Here is a 15,828-nt window from a genome sequence, read left to right as displayed (position 1 = left end):
GCCTGAGGGATTGAGCCTAGCAGTAACAGCAAATTGCTCCACACCCCAGGTGTGAAATACAGGGGGTGGCTCAGGCAGCTGAACGCCGGCTTTCCAACTGTAACTTTCCAACTCCATCACCTGTTCAACCCAATCATAATCCAAGATATGTGGCCAGGATGGCTAGCTAAGCAAACCGCTTACAAAATACTGGATGGAAATCAACGGGTTGAATGTTTTTACTGGTTTAAATAAGGATGTTCTGCTGCACATGCTAAAATAGATAACTGCTGTATAAACTATGCACAAGGCTCTTGTTCTTGTTCTTGTTGGATGCGCTGTGTTTTTTTTTTTTTGTTTTTTACAAATATCATTATATCGCAATTCACTTGTTCTGGAGTTCACTAGTTTCTGACACTAACAAAATAAAAGTCAATATGAAATGGCAGCTTTGCTAGATCCCATTAGTTAGAAATCACACTATTAACAAATAATTAGATTAAGATTAGAAATTAAATTAAGATTAATATTAATCATGAAAATGACTAACTAAATAAAAGGTCCAGAAGGTTAAATCAATATTAAAAAGCTGTGTGTTGGCAACATAGCACTACAATATGTATCACGATACAGGAGTTATCATTCAATATATTGTGATACTGTATGCCAAGCAATATATTAATTTAAAAAATAATAATAATTTTAGAAATTTTTAGAAAAAAAAATATATGAGTATTGACCACATTCATGAAGTTTGAAGGGGCGGGGGGGTGAACTCAGAAAGCTATAGGCTGGAGTACTGAGATACTGAGGGAAGGAAATGAGGTGGTGGTGGTGGGTGTGACCATTACCACAAAGATGATGAGAGGGGAAGGTTTATTTAGAGTTAGGGCATGGTCCATCTCCCAAAATTAAGTTATGTCATAACTCCATTTTATAAAAGCAATCAATCATCTGCATAAAATCGGAGTTGGACTTTTTATCCAATCAGAACAGCCGGATCTGGAAGTTGGGGTTTAAACACTACAACAAATGTGCCAGTCTGCCCCCAATCTTTCCATATAAACTATTCATTAATATCAATACTGAGTTTAAGAACTTGTACAGTACTAACAGACAGAATATCACAATACTTCGATATGTTGATTTTTTTATCGTTACCCTACCATTAAAGAGCAAAACCTGAGGATGACTGAGGATCATGGATAACTACAGCCTTCGCCCCAAGCCTGAAAGCTGCAAATACCCACATGAGCTGACCAGCACTGAAAAAACTATGGCCTGCCTGGAAAGGCACAAAATCGGTCAAGCCGACAGCTTTATAAAAAATAAAAATAAATAAAAAATCAATACATGGAGCCTGTAGCCATTCAGCTCCCTGGTTATTACTACTGCGTGTAGCTGGGTCAAATTGCCTGCTTACCACGGTATTGTCAGACCATAACATTTTTCCATCAGGCGAAATTGAAAAGTGAATTTGTGTGGCAGCATGTGCTCTTTGTCGGTTTCGGAAAGGGAAGAAGGGTCTGGATGCTGGCCAGGCAGAAGAGATCTTTTAGCCTTATCAGTCTCCTCGAGGGTCTCCTCATCTGAGAGAATATAAAACAAAACAAAGCCGGGCAGAGAGACGTTAATGCCCGGCCGCCGCCAGGTCGAAGTTTACGGGCGGAGGTGAAGGCCGCTCCTGCGGAGAGAGGAGAAGAGCAGAGCAACAAACCAAAAGCCTCCCTCCCCGCTTTAGATGTTACGCAACACGCAGAACAAAGCCTGGGCCTTCAGATGTTTTCGAACGCCTTGTTTTTGTTTGCTCTCGTCACTCATTCCAAAGTTATTGCATCCACAGATCAGGCAGCGTGCTGCGGCAGGTTCAGAAAGCACAACTTCTGAGATCTGCCTGAGCAAAGGCAGCACGGGGTGCTCCCAACATCGAAAGCAAATATCTGGACGTTTAGGGCGAAGCAGAAGATTGCGCAGGGTTGTTTTGAAGGAACGACATTATGGAGTCGTATTGTGTTGGTGACCCTCAGTCACAGTGTCCATCAACTGCCCATCAACTGTTATGAACCCTAGAAAGAAGCGGCCCTTTCATGCTGATCCAGGATGAGCAGTAATCAGCCAAACAACCCAGACCATGATGTAACAACTGGTTTTAGATCAGCAGAACTGGGAAATTCAACCCTAAATAATGTAGACTGAACAATACCATATTAGTTCATTAATTCAGTATGAATCACTCAGAATGGTCACTGAAAACATCATAGTAGATACTGAATCATTCATAATAGTTACTGAATAATTCATAGTGTTACTGAAAGATTGATCGTAGATACTGAATATTTCATAGTGGCTGCTGAATAATTCAGTGGCTCCTAAATAATTCATAGTGGTTACTGAATAATTGATCGCAGACATTGAATAATAATCTACAGAGGCTTCTAAATAATTCATAGTGGTTACTAAATAATTGATCGTAGACATTGAATAATTCACAGTGGCTCCTAAATAATTCACAGTGGCTACTAAATAATTGATCGTAGACATTGAATAATTCACAGTGGCTCCTAAATAATTCATAGTGGTTACTAAATAATTGATCATAGATACTGACTTATTCATAGTGGCTGCTGAATAAGTCACAGTGTTTAATGAATAATCTATAATAACTTGCCTGTAGTTCAAGCAATTAACTTTACTAGAGCAATAAAGGTCAAAGCAGTTTTAAAATAAAAGTCCCCCAAGAAGAAAAACAAATTAATAAAAACATTATTTCCAATGTATAATTATTATTAATTTCCCCTCACAAGCGTACAATTTAGCAATCGATTATTTACCACATCTGTCATTCGGCTTTGACCTAAGGATGTCTTTGTGTGTGTCTGTGTCTGTGTGTGTGTGTGTGTGTGTGTGTGTGTGTGTGTGTGTGTGGCGCGTGTGAACATGTGTTTATCGTTTATCCTGCAGTCAACTTTCTCTTTACTCAACGTCGGCCTCCAACATGGCTGGTATTGTTTTTCTCTTAATTAACCCTGGAATTCTTCCACAAAATGACAGTAAAAAGCAATAAACCATCTTCACAGATGAGGTCATTTGGGTGCGTTTTTACACAATTTGAACGAGAAAGTGAAAAGGAAGATTCACACCGCTCCCACGGCTTCGGCCTGGGCCCATCAGAATTGCAAATAAATATTCTAGCTCTGAGGTTAATCACTAAAAGACGAGAAGGTTTTAAGAAGAGAAAAATCAATGGACTGTTGAGGTTTGGGAGCTGAGAGTCAGGCGGATATTCTTCAGCTATCAGCAATCGCGTAGACAGCAATGCTCTACTCTGCCACCAGTTATAGAGGGTGTAGCATAAGCTGGGACTACTCCTGCTTTGCGTCGTTGGTAAGCAGAGAGAGATACTGGACTGACACACATTCAAACCAGACTGCAGATCAGCCAGTGTGCATAGGGACTTCCCTTCACTAACAGATGGAGTCAACAGAGCAACAAAGCACATAAAGAGCTTCGTTAGGCTGAGTAACCCCAGCAAGCTATGGTGTAATTACGGTGGTAAATGATTATCTGTGTGTGTGTATATATATATATATATACATACATATACATACACACACACACACACACACACACACATATAGACACACACATATATATGTATATACATATATACATACACACATCTAATCTATGCTCAATATCTGCTTCACTGCGTCTAATAAAACTACTTTAATTACCCTGTTAGAAACGAAACCTGAAACCTGCAGCTGATCAGTGTTTGAGCACTGACGATGTCCTCAATTTGCTAAGTATATTTTTTATCTAAATAACAAAATTGATCACGATACCATAAAATATACTCATATTTTCCAGCCCTATAGATATAGTTGTATAGATATGTACACATAGATTATACATGAGAAAAAGTGACACAAACTGAAAATAGAAAAATAGGTCCACATCATTACACACACACACACACACACACACACACACACACACACACACACACACACACACACACACACACACACAGAACTACGTGGCTCAGTTTAGCTTCAATAACTGGGTTCATATTTTAATAGTGTACACATCTGAATCAAGTGAATCCAATTCAGTGCCTTTTCTTCCAGTGCAAGACGGTTAAACTGATGGTTACACTGGTTTCTAGCATTTCTACGTCTCTGTATTTCAGAGGTTCAGATGTAAACAGAGTCATTCAGAGTGGGGGTTTGGTGAGAAACCTACTGACTGATGCCTTTACAGTAGTGCTGACAGAAACCAGCTCTCATGACTACAACACAGAGGCTCAAATAAATGTGCTTTCGTTTGCTTTATAACCCCTGCAAGTTTTATTGTATGTGAACAATAATACATATAATGGCCTTATTTGTTTTGTAGTCATGAGCCCTGGTTCCTCTGATCCGCACAGTACAGAAATCAGTCAGTAGGTTTCTCTATAATGAGCTGTTTCACACCAAACCCCCCTCTGAAAGACTCTGCTACACACACATACATACATACACCCACACACCTCCACACACACACCATTATATTAATATTAAACATATTTTGCTAACACGTTTGTTTAAAGTTGCCTGATACGATCACATGTTTGTGGTGTGGGTTTTTTGGGTGATTTTAAAGGGAAGCCCCATCAGCTTGCACACTTTCTGTATAATGAAGTGACTACGACGTAAACAAAGGCATTCAGAGCGGGTTTGGTGTGAGACGCTCCGTTCTAGGGAAACTTGCCCAGTCAGAATTGTTTACAGTGGTTTTAAATGGAACCAGACGTCTTAAGACGTTAATGCAGAACAGGAAGCCAATTAATATGGAATGATTATTAATACACAGCCTAAATCTAGTGTAAAACAGTGTCTCGGGTCTCTCGGGATTCAGGATGTGCAGTGGATAGCTAGACACCTTGAGACGTCTGGTTCTATTTACTAGCACCGTAAACAATTCTGACTGAACAAAGTGTTTTACAGCCAACCCACACTGAATGCCTTTGTTTACATCTCAGTTTATGAAATACAATATTTTTCTGAAAAATAACCACAACCACCACACCAAAAAAACAATGAACTTTTGCTAACATTTGCGAAAAAAAAAGATTAATTAAAATCTAAATAGATAAAATTTATCTAAAATACTTCATTATATAATATTATTTTATATAACATTATTTTATTATCTCTACAACTTACTGACTGATGTCTTGACAGTGCTAAAACTACTGTAACACCATGTCTCGGGTCTCTCAGGCTTCAGGCTGTATGTATAACCTCTTAATGTTGATAGCTAGACGCCTGAAGACGTCTGGTTCCATTCACCACCACTGTAAACAATTCTGACTGAGTAAATTTCTCTAGAACGGAGCATCTCACACCCAACCCATTCTGAATGCCTTTGTTTACATCTTAGTCACTTCATTATACAGAAACTTTAAAAGCTGGTGGGGTTTCCCTTTAACAGCACAAACCCACAGCACAAAATTTGACCATTTCAGTCAACTTCAGCGAAAAATTCAGAACAAGATCTGATGATCCAGTTCTAATTAAATTGCTGTTAGGTGCTCTAGCCGCTGTGACGAGTGTATCGCGGCACAGTTCATCACATTAGTGATGCCGTATGGTCAGACTGGCCACCCTGACCACAAGCGAACAAAGAAAAACAGGCAGAAAGACCACGCTGGCACTCTGCTGTGACTCCCCCGGTCAAGCCTTCAGCGCTGGCTTTCAGCAGCTCAAATGAAGCAGTGGGAGCGCAGGAGCAGCGCTGCCAGCTGTTCCACTCCTAACACGTCACAAACCGCCAACACGAGAGCGAGCAGAAACAAAGCCGGAGAGAGAGAGAGCAAACAGCACAGAGCCGTACCTGCAGCGTACCGGCAGCATGGCAGACACGTTCTCTGGGTCAGAACCAGTGACGGAACGGAGCGGACTGAGGAAGGGGAGAGAGAGAGAGAGAGAGAGAGAGAGAGAGAGAGAGAGAGAGAGGGACAGAGAGAGGGGTAGGAAGAGGATGAGAGTGAGAGTGAGAGAGGGCGAGAGCGTGAGAGTGAGAGAGAATGAAAAAGAGTGAGAGAGAAGGGGAGAGAGAGAAAAGCTTGTTCAGGACTGAGAGAGGAGTGAGAGAGAGAGCAAGAGAGGAGTGAAAGGAGCTGAGCCTACAGCAATGAGCGAGGGAGGGGAGAGAGGGAGCGCGAGAGGGAGGAGAGAGAGAAAGAGACAAGCGAACGGAAAGGGAGATAAGGGAGGGGTGGGCGTGTGTGTGTGTGTGTGTGTGTGTGTGTGTATACGCACATTAACACTGGTCTCAGTGTGATTGTAAAGCTGAATGCAGCTCAATGTGAACAAGGGGGGGGGAGAGAGAGAGAAAGAAAGAGAAAGAGGAGAGAGAGAGAGAGAGAGAGAGAGAGAGAGAAATGAGAAAGACAAATGAAAGAGAGAGATGGAGAGAGGGAGGGAGAGCGAGAGAGAGGAGAGAGGGAGAGAGGGAGAGAGAGAGAGAGAGGGAGAGAGAGAGAGTAAAGAAAAAGAGAGAAATGAGAAAGACAAATGAAAGAGAGAGAGATGGAGAGAGGGAGGGAGAGCGAGAGAGAGGAGAGAGGGAGAGAGAGAGAGAGAGAGAGAGGTGGGAGAGAGAGAGAGAGAGAGAGAGAGAGAGAGAGAGAGAGAGAGAGAGAGAGAGAGAGAGAGAGAGGGAGGGAGGGAGAGAGGTGGGAGACGAAGAAAGCATATAGATATAGATGGAGAAGAGGGGGCAGTGAGAGGTAAGGGGAGAGGAGTGAAGTGAGCAAGAGGAGAAAAGTAAGAAAGAGAGAAAAGAGAAAAGAGAGAAAAGGGCGAGAGAGAAAGAGTAAAGAAAAGAGAGAAAAGAGAGAGAAGGAAAGGCAGCAAAGATGAAGAAGACAGAAAGGAGGGTTGAGAGAGGGAGATACAGATGGAGGAGAGACAGAAAGAAAGACAGGACGAGAGACAGTAAGAGGAAAGAAGAGAGGCGTGGAGAGAGCGAGAGAGCGCGCGAGAGAGCGAGAGAAAGAGAGCGAGAGAAAGAGAGCGCAACAGGTTGATAAGCAATCTCCCTAGAAACAGAGGCGGTGTGGTGCACAGGGGAAACAGCTGTTCAGTAAGCTTGCGCTTACACACCAGCTGAGGTTGTGTGTGTGTGTGTGTGTGTGTGTGTGTGTGTGTGTGCGCCGGCTCTATTGTCTGTGATATCTATTATTGAGGCTGGTCCCCTTCATCAGTAACCGGATACGACTGGACAAACACAGCCAGCAGCTCCCTCCCTCCCTCCCTCCCATTACAGCAGCACTGCTGACAGTCAGGCTAATGCTAACGCTAACGCTAACACAAGGCGCCAGCAGGAAAGAAGAGATAAGAGACGGATGCTCCGCCGCTGTTCTGCAGTTCACAATCACTCAAACTAATCTGTTATTGATTTCTATAATAATCAGCCATAACATTAGTACCATCCGCCTTATACCGAGTAGATCTGAGCATTCGACGCATGGACTCCGCAAGACCTTTGGAGGTGTCCTGTGATATTTGGCACCAAGACATTAGCAGCAGATCCGGAGATGGACCGTCAGAAACTGGGATTAGCATTACAGAGAAATAGAAATAAGAAAATCCTGTGTATGGAGATTTCACTTTCAGGCTCTCACAGGTGGCACAGCTGTCTAAGCGCTGGCCTCATCACTCATGGACCAATAACGTAGTAACAGGTTACATTAGCGGCAGTTTGAGAAATGGCTGGCTTGTGGGGAAGTCTGGCCCATGTGATCCTTCATCCTCCAGGCACTGGTAGCAGTGTGTGATGGGGAAGTCTGAGCTAGTGGCAGATTCTGATCTACTGAACTACTTCACACGACACCGAACACACAGCACACCAGGTCCATGAGAAGCCTACAGGAACACAGACTCTACAGTCTCCACACACACACACACACACACACACACACACACACACACACACACACACACACACACACACACACTGCAGCAGCAATTAGATTAGGCCTGCCCTGCACTTTCCCTAGTGTAGAATTTCCCCCTTCCCTTTCTGTCCGTCCATCCGCCCACCCGTCTGTCCGTCCACCCTTCTCCCGCTCGCTTTCACTCTACCCATGCTGTCTCATCCGTCCTTTCTCATGGGTCTTATTCTAACCATTCCATTATTAACATATAATTTAATATAAATGTACATGTTTATTACAGTAAGCATCAATCTGAAGCTGCTGGAACATCAGAAATGATTGATAATGAATTCAAATTTACATATTGTAATTTATATTATTAATAAACCATGTTCTAAAAGCTTGAGTTGGGATGCATGTATTATTTACATACCACAGAACACACACACATTATTTGCCCATGTGGACACCCCTTCTAATGAATGCATTTAGCTACTTTAAGTTGCACCTATTGCTGACACAGATGTGCAAATGCACACACAGACAGAGCTTGTCCACTCTCTGTACTGCCAATAGAATAGGACTCTCTGGAGCAGATCAACATGAACCTACTGGCAGGTTTGGGCTAGAGAGTATAAAGCCCCTCAGCATTGAGCTGTGGAGCAGTGGAACGATGGTGCGTTAGTCAATACTTTTGAGATGAGTAGTAGATGAGGTGGGGTGGCGATCATCCAACATCCTGACCTCACTGACGCTGTTGTCACTAAAGACGATCAAATCCTCACAGCAATGCTCCAAAGACTAATAGGAAGCCTTCATGCCTGGACAGTAGAGACAGGTACTCCAACAAAAGCAGGGTCAACTCTTTTTATTACTCTTAATTTCAGAAGAAACCATGACTAAGCAGGTGTCCCATTACTTTTGTCCAGTCTCTCTTATTCGTGGCCTGTCTACAGCGTGTGAGAGATGACGTCACCCCGGACAGCCATGCTCCTCTCGTTCCTAAGTGCAAGTGGAAGAGTGTCACACTGCCTCAGCATGCAGGGCGGGCAAAAACACAGTTCTGCTGCCCACGAGGAGGAAGGAGGCCAAGGTTCCACATTTACCCCACTCTCATACACACACACCTAACCAGAAAGACAAACACCCAAAGCAAACAGCTCAACTGCCACAGATGCAGGCTTAGATGCCACTGTTTAAAGAATGGGAAGGAAGCTGAGGGACAGTTGGCGCTGATCAGGTCTTCCTTGTGTGGAGTGGTGAGTTTAGTCAGTTTATGGACGATTATCTGCTCCGCATCACACCTCAGATGTTGACAGAACACCACGATCCTCAAGCGCGAAGGCAGCCCTGCCGTTCAGACAAAACTTGGCAAGAACAGACAACACATGAGGAGAAAGCACTTAGTCAAGATACAAGGAGCACCATTGCCAACTCACAGCAACACTACAGAGCAACCATCGCGAGTTATGTTGAAGCTCCAGTGACTGGGACAGGGAGAGCCGCGTCTCCGTCACGGTCACTCCGGGCTGAAACGCTGGAGACCTCCCTCAAGAACTGCTGCGTAACCAGAGTCATATTAGTGTAAAACCCTGTAGTGTTACTCTACCGCCTCAGTCCACATGCTTCTCTACCTTCAGACGCTGCTTCTGGATCTCAGCTTGTCCAGAAATCAGCGTGTACAGCTGACCATGAGGGGGAGCGCAAAGAGTGATTTATATTTACAGCAGTGGAGTAAAAGTGCATTATACTCCCCAACTGTAGGTAGGTCTCAAAATATTGCTTTTAAGTGATTATTTTAGTCTAATTAAATTTGCTACAAAAAAGCTAGCCATTAGGGAATTTAGGGATGTCCCAATTATCCCAGGTTATTTTACCCCCGATCCAATCAGAGTCCCTTAATGCGTAGTATCAGCCGATACCGATCCGATCCTTGTGTTTGTATAAATAATCCAATCCGTAAAATCCTTTTATTTTTAGTATCAGTTTCTATAATCTAATTTATACTGTTTAATATATTATAATCCAGTCTGACTCTCCTCCCTGACCAATCAGCTCCCAGCTCCTTTACAACACTGCAGTCTGATCACTTCCTGTGTGTGTGTGTGTGTGTGGTGGTACACACTCTGGACTGATTTTAATGGTTGTTGGTTTTAACTGGTATGTAATAACTGGTTTATAGTGGGTGAATGTGCTGAGTGTGGGTCTCTATAGCATATGTGTGTGTACTAGCATTAGCATTAGCCTTCCCTTGGTTCTGAATGGGTTCTTCAGGGCTGGTTTATAAACCGAGAAAGGCGAGCGAGTGGTTCTCCGGTTCTCCCGCTGGTAAAACAGAGAATTTCAGTGAGAGTTTTATAAAGGGTCAGAAATTAGCTCCACACTGCAGAACCTCAACTCCTTTATTTACCTTCTGAGAACGTCCACACTGCTGTAGCCGGCCGGGCTGTAATGTTAAGGTTATGGTGCTCTGAACATCATGGTCAAAACAAAGACTCAGGACTGGAGCAGGATTTAAACAGCAGATACCTGATCCATTAAAATATGCCTGGTCCACTGGATCAGATCGGGACATCCCTAGTAAATCCATTATTCATTATATAGCATATTAAATAACAAAGCATACTCATAAAGGCTGTAAAATAAGGGGGTAGAAACATATCGATATATTGAATTATCATGATATTAAGTTTTGCAATACTGATTATTGATTCTTAAAAATTCAGTATTGATTTTTAATAAATAGTTTATATGTAAAGATTGATGGCAGACAGTGGTTCATTTAGTGTTAAGGGTTTAAATAGCAGTGAACAGATCCCACTGTTCTGATTGGATAAAAGACTTTCCTTTACCCAATTTTCCTTTTATGCAGATCATGGCCTGTTTTTTATACTATCCCTAAAAATTTGATGTATAAAAATATATATATATATATATATATCATAATATACCTTGCTTATAGTATCGCAATCCATTGAGTCGTAACTCCTGTATCGCGATGTGCATCTTATCACCAGGTTCTTGCCAAAACACAGCTCTACTGTGAATGTACACACGACAACACAAATCCAACATCCATCCAAATCACAATAAAACATCTCCTCCTCTTCTCACAAGCACAAAGCTCATATAGATCAATAGTCTACAACCTGCACTTTCTACACAGCCTCTCCGCTCTTCTCAGCCAGCTACGCCTGAGAAATTATCCAGCTCAAATTACACCCAGCTTTTGTTATGACCAGCGATAGCTGCAGCTTCTACAGGTTAAAGCAGCTCAGCTACACTAACGATGCTACATAAATCACATATACGCAAAACCACTCCACCCACGTAGTGCAAAAGTCCCGCAGCCGCACGGTCCCTGTCTGTAAATATTGTAAATATTAATGAAAGACAGCGCGGGAGGCCGCTCCTGACCTGCTGGAAGCCCCAGTGAGTAGCCGCCTGACAGAGGAGGAACAGGAACTGCTCGCTCATGTTACTGCGCTCCGCCTGAGAGCGGCCACAGCCGGGTGTCCGTTTCCCTTTTAATATTGTAGGAGAGTAATGAAGCCTGGGGAACTGAAACCCAGCTGACAGCCAGGCCAGGTAGGAGCGGCCATATGATCCACCACCAGCAGCCGGGCCTTTTACCCACGCTGCATTGTGCTGTACGGGGGGAGAAACGGAGAAGGCCACACAGCCACGGAGGGGCTTCACGCTGCTGTCAGTCAGTCAGGGCCTCCGTCCGGAATTACGTACTACTGTACTATAGTGCACACCAACTTCCTCTGAAATCAAGCGTTTACTCTTCACTGGAGATATATTCAGTTAACACTGCTGTGAGGGTTTGATTGTATTCGGCTATGTGAGCATTAGTGAGGTGTTGGTCTATTCATTATGACATTTTGACATAATGTAAAGAACATCATCTAGAAGTCAAAAATGTGCAAACACACACACACACACACACACACACACACACACACACACACACACACACACACTCATCTGGCCTGGTCTCAGTAAAGAAATAGAGCCAATAGAATAGAACTCTCTGGAGCAGATAAGCATGACCCTATCGGCACCATGCTGCCTAATGCCAGGCGTGGGCTAGAGGGATATAAAGCCCCCCAGTATTGAGCTGTAGAGCAGTGGAAAGATGATGAGTCATCCAGTACTTTTGGGATGAGGTGAGGTGGTGAATATCCAACATCCTGAGCTCACTCGCGGAATGCCATCAAATCCTCACAGCAAATCCTCCGTTCCAAAAATGTAGTAGAAAGCCTTTTTCCCTGGACAGTAGAGACAGTTACTCCAACAAAAGCAGAATCAACTCTTTTTAATAGCCTTGATTGTATAAGAAACAATGAATGAGCAGGTGTCCCAATACTTTTGGCCATGTAGTGTATTTACAATTTATGTAAGGTTAAAAAAAAATTTAAAAAAATAAAAACGGCACATCGATCTTAATGGGCACTGAACTGATCAGTAGAAAATGCTGTTTTGGATGCTATCCTATAATAACACACTCCTACACTGTGTGATATGACGTTAGCTGTGTGTGTGTGTGTTTGCGTGTCTTCCTGCGAGAGTGTTTGAGCAGGTTGAGCATGACCGCCCACTTTTGGATGCTCATCTTCAGTGAAGTGCTTCAGCTAAAACCAGCTCATATTAGATTATTAACACGACAACGGCATCCAATTAGCATCAGGTATTAATACTCAGTCAGTCATTATGGTCGTTAGACAAATATGCCACTGCTCCATATTAAAGATTCTTGATTCAGTCCTGGTCCTGGGTCTCCCAGATGGCACAGTTCAGCCGTTTCCCTTCTATTACAGACTTATTTCAGCTCTTCTGCTAATTACAAAGTCCTTCACTGGCTGAATGAGCTGCCTAAGAATAGTACATGTTGCGTTGTCCCAGCGTAGGAAGGCCCAGGACTGATGTAAGAGGAAAGACAGCATCCAAATCCAGGCAGGATCTCCAGTAGGCCTAGAGCTGGGCGATATGATACTCAAATCAGTATCACGATTAATTCAACACTTTACATCGATTATGATTAATGAACGATTATAAAAGCTGCTCGAGTTGCTCAGCTGGCTCGGTAGTTGAGGTCTCCTTCATGTTCAAGGGGGACAGTACACGGACACAAGCGGTGGGGAACGTACTAACAGATTTGGGTTTTTTTTTCCATTATTACTATTTCATTATTTAAAAAAAATCTAAATAATAAACATTGGTAAGATTACATCAATTAGAGGTTCTGAATGTCAGCCTTTGTTTTTAATTTTATTGGCTGGTGGGGTAAGTGAGACAAAAAGAGGGCACAGCAGTGAGGGAGCCAGGTCCATCCAGGCCACTGCATTGTTCTCATTCCTCACAGATGAGAAGCGAGGAGATGGGCGGGGAGGTTCTTTTGGGCCTAAATGCGGTAGTACAGTAGAACAATGGCCTTCACAGCCAGGCTCCTATCCCTGCTAGCCAAAACAAGGCCGGCCAGCGAACGAACCAGTGCCAGCAGAGCGCCAACACCACTCAGCAGTCAAAATAAGAGAGAAATACTCTCTGAGAACAACATGGCAGAAAGACACAGTCCACTCACAGTAGAAAGGTATTTAGAGGCCTACAGTTTGTGAGAGAGTGTGTGTGTTCATGTCGGCCTTGGTCTTGCATGTCAATGGACGTGACAGTCGGCGCTTCGTTGCCGCTTCTTCTACAGGAATCTCAAGCATTTGAGAGGTCAAAGCGTAGTGAGAAACCATAATAGATGGGGTACAATGGGCAATGGACCTATTCTATTGGCAATACTTCTCTACAGGGACTAGATGAGCTGTGTGTGTGTGTGCATTTGCACATCTGTGTCACCAATGGATTCATTAGAAGCGGTGTCCACAAACATTTGGACATGTAGTTTGGGAGCGGTTTGTCTTTCTGGCAATTTGTACTGCTAGTCAAAAGTCGGAGTCAGAGAGAGCACAACTGGCCTTGCTGTCTCTGGGGTGGGTTGATGGCACTTCCTCCCGACATCACCCCTAGCGTTATGCTGGTCAGCACAGACGTCTATTAGCCGTTGTATCGGAGCGAGGGGAGCCATGCTTTTCTTAAAGCATCCTGGCTACCTAGCGGTTCTGGCTACCCAGCATAACAGTGACGTCCCACGGGCCATTCATGCCAGAGGGGAACAGCGACTCCTCCAAGTCCATCACCTAATACACAACGTCCATGCCACAACGTCTTGCTACGGTCATCCGAAGCCAAGGGTGGTTATCAAACCATTAGGTAGGTGGTCAGAATATTCGGATAGGACTGTCAAATATTTGGGAAAGATCACGATACTGAATTGTATCAACACTGCCCAGCCTTACAGACTGAAACCGCAGCCATGAGCCGATGATATAAATCTCCCAAAGAAAGCAAGGCCATAAAATGAGCGCCTGTGTCATTACTACAGTTATAGCAGAGTCCAAACACTGTGGGAACTTGGCATCGATGGCCTATGAAGGGTAAAAGCAATAACAGGATTTTAGAGTCACATGATTGCGGCATTCTTCACAGAATTAAGGCAATGCAAAAGAAAAATGGGCCGAGGAGAGAAACGTCCCTTAGAAGCAGAATAAGGAAAATGCAGTGTTTGGCTTGTGGGGCCTTCAGACGTCTTCCAGACGGCAAGTGGCTTTTTTCAGTTCATCAGATACACTGTGCTACCGGTTCAATCTCCAGGCTACATCGTCTAAGTCAGTCTGCTTGTGTCAGCACAGTAACAACGACGCTGCGGTTTAAAGGACTCCCGGGTGACAGCAATAAACCATCTCACTTAATGGCACGGTTTCCAGGCAAATGCTGCAGAATGTGGTCATAAATGGAGGAAAATGGGATTTTCTTTCCTGTATCACAAAAGCAAAGAACCCAGACATTTTACCAGGCGGACACTTTAGAAGCAGCACTTGTGAGTGTTCATGAGTCAAAGACGGCTTCTCTGACCACATATAGAAGAGCCTAACCCATAACAGAGGGTCAAAATCAAGCATAGATATCGCTTTTCCACCAGAAATGAGCTGGACCTCAGCCAGAGCTGGCCACTGGGAACCCATAGCTCTTTATGAACTGGACCCCTACACCACTAGCCAGTACCATGTCCAATCTTTTTTTATACTAGGGCTGCCCCCTGAAATCATCAGTTAGAGACCAGTCAGTCGACTGAGATTCTGTAGGTCAAGCAGTCGAGAAGGTTTCTTTTAATAAAAACAGACTTACATTTTAATGAAGAATTATAAATAATGAAAAATGTCCAATGAAAACCATGTATCTCCAAAATGACAACTTTACTGTCCTGTTTAACTTTCTTAGTTAATTTAGTGTATTAAACTAAGTGTATTTTATTTACTAGGTTTTACTGTGTGTATACTCTCTCTCTCTCTCTCTCTCTATATATATATATATATATATATATATATATATATATATATATATATATATATATATATATATATATATATATATATATATATATATAAAATTTAAAAATATATAATTTAAATAATTTAAAATTTTATTTATTGACTTACATTAAAAACAAAATATATTTTTTTATTGACACATTAAAATGTTTTTTGTGTTACTGTAAAGATTCATGATTCAAGAGTTTGTCATGTGCACAGTAGAAACAAGCAGTTACACTGTACAATGAAATTCTTACTTTGCTGTTCCTCCATTTACCAACATAATCTTATAAATATCAATATAAAAAGACAAACAGAATAAGTAATAAACACATACAAATATTCCATTCTGGATGAATGGACCAATAGAAATGCTCTAAATGCTCTGTGTGTATGTGTATGTGTAATATATATATATATATATATATATATATATATATATATATATATATATATATATATACACACACATACACACACACACACACACACACACACACA

The 15,828-nt window shown here is 42.6% G+C and overlaps 1 protein-coding gene across 3 annotated transcripts in view; it reads right to left on the bottom strand.

The window, feature by feature from the left end:
- Window positions 1-15,828, bottom strand: part of ptbp3 (polypyrimidine tract binding protein 3) — a 92,931-nt gene that overhangs the window by 59,878 nt on the left and 17,225 nt on the right. The window contains exon 1 of one of the 3 annotated variants that reach the window (XM_072659339.1): window positions 5,857-6,169. The exons of the other annotated variants lie outside the window; for them this stretch is intronic. The gene's annotated coding sequence lies outside the window, so the exon portion shown is untranslated. Of the gene's footprint in view, window positions 1-5,856; window positions 6,170-15,828 lie in introns of those variants that run through there. 3 annotated transcript variants of the gene reach the window in all.

Source organism: Salminus brasiliensis, chromosome 16 (genome assembly GCF_030463535.1).
Source record: "Salminus brasiliensis chromosome 16, fSalBra1.hap2, whole genome shotgun sequence".
Taxonomy (NCBI): domain Eukaryota; kingdom Metazoa; phylum Chordata; class Actinopteri; order Characiformes; family Bryconidae; genus Salminus; species Salminus brasiliensis.
This window is presented reverse-complemented; position numbering and strand designations above follow the sequence as displayed.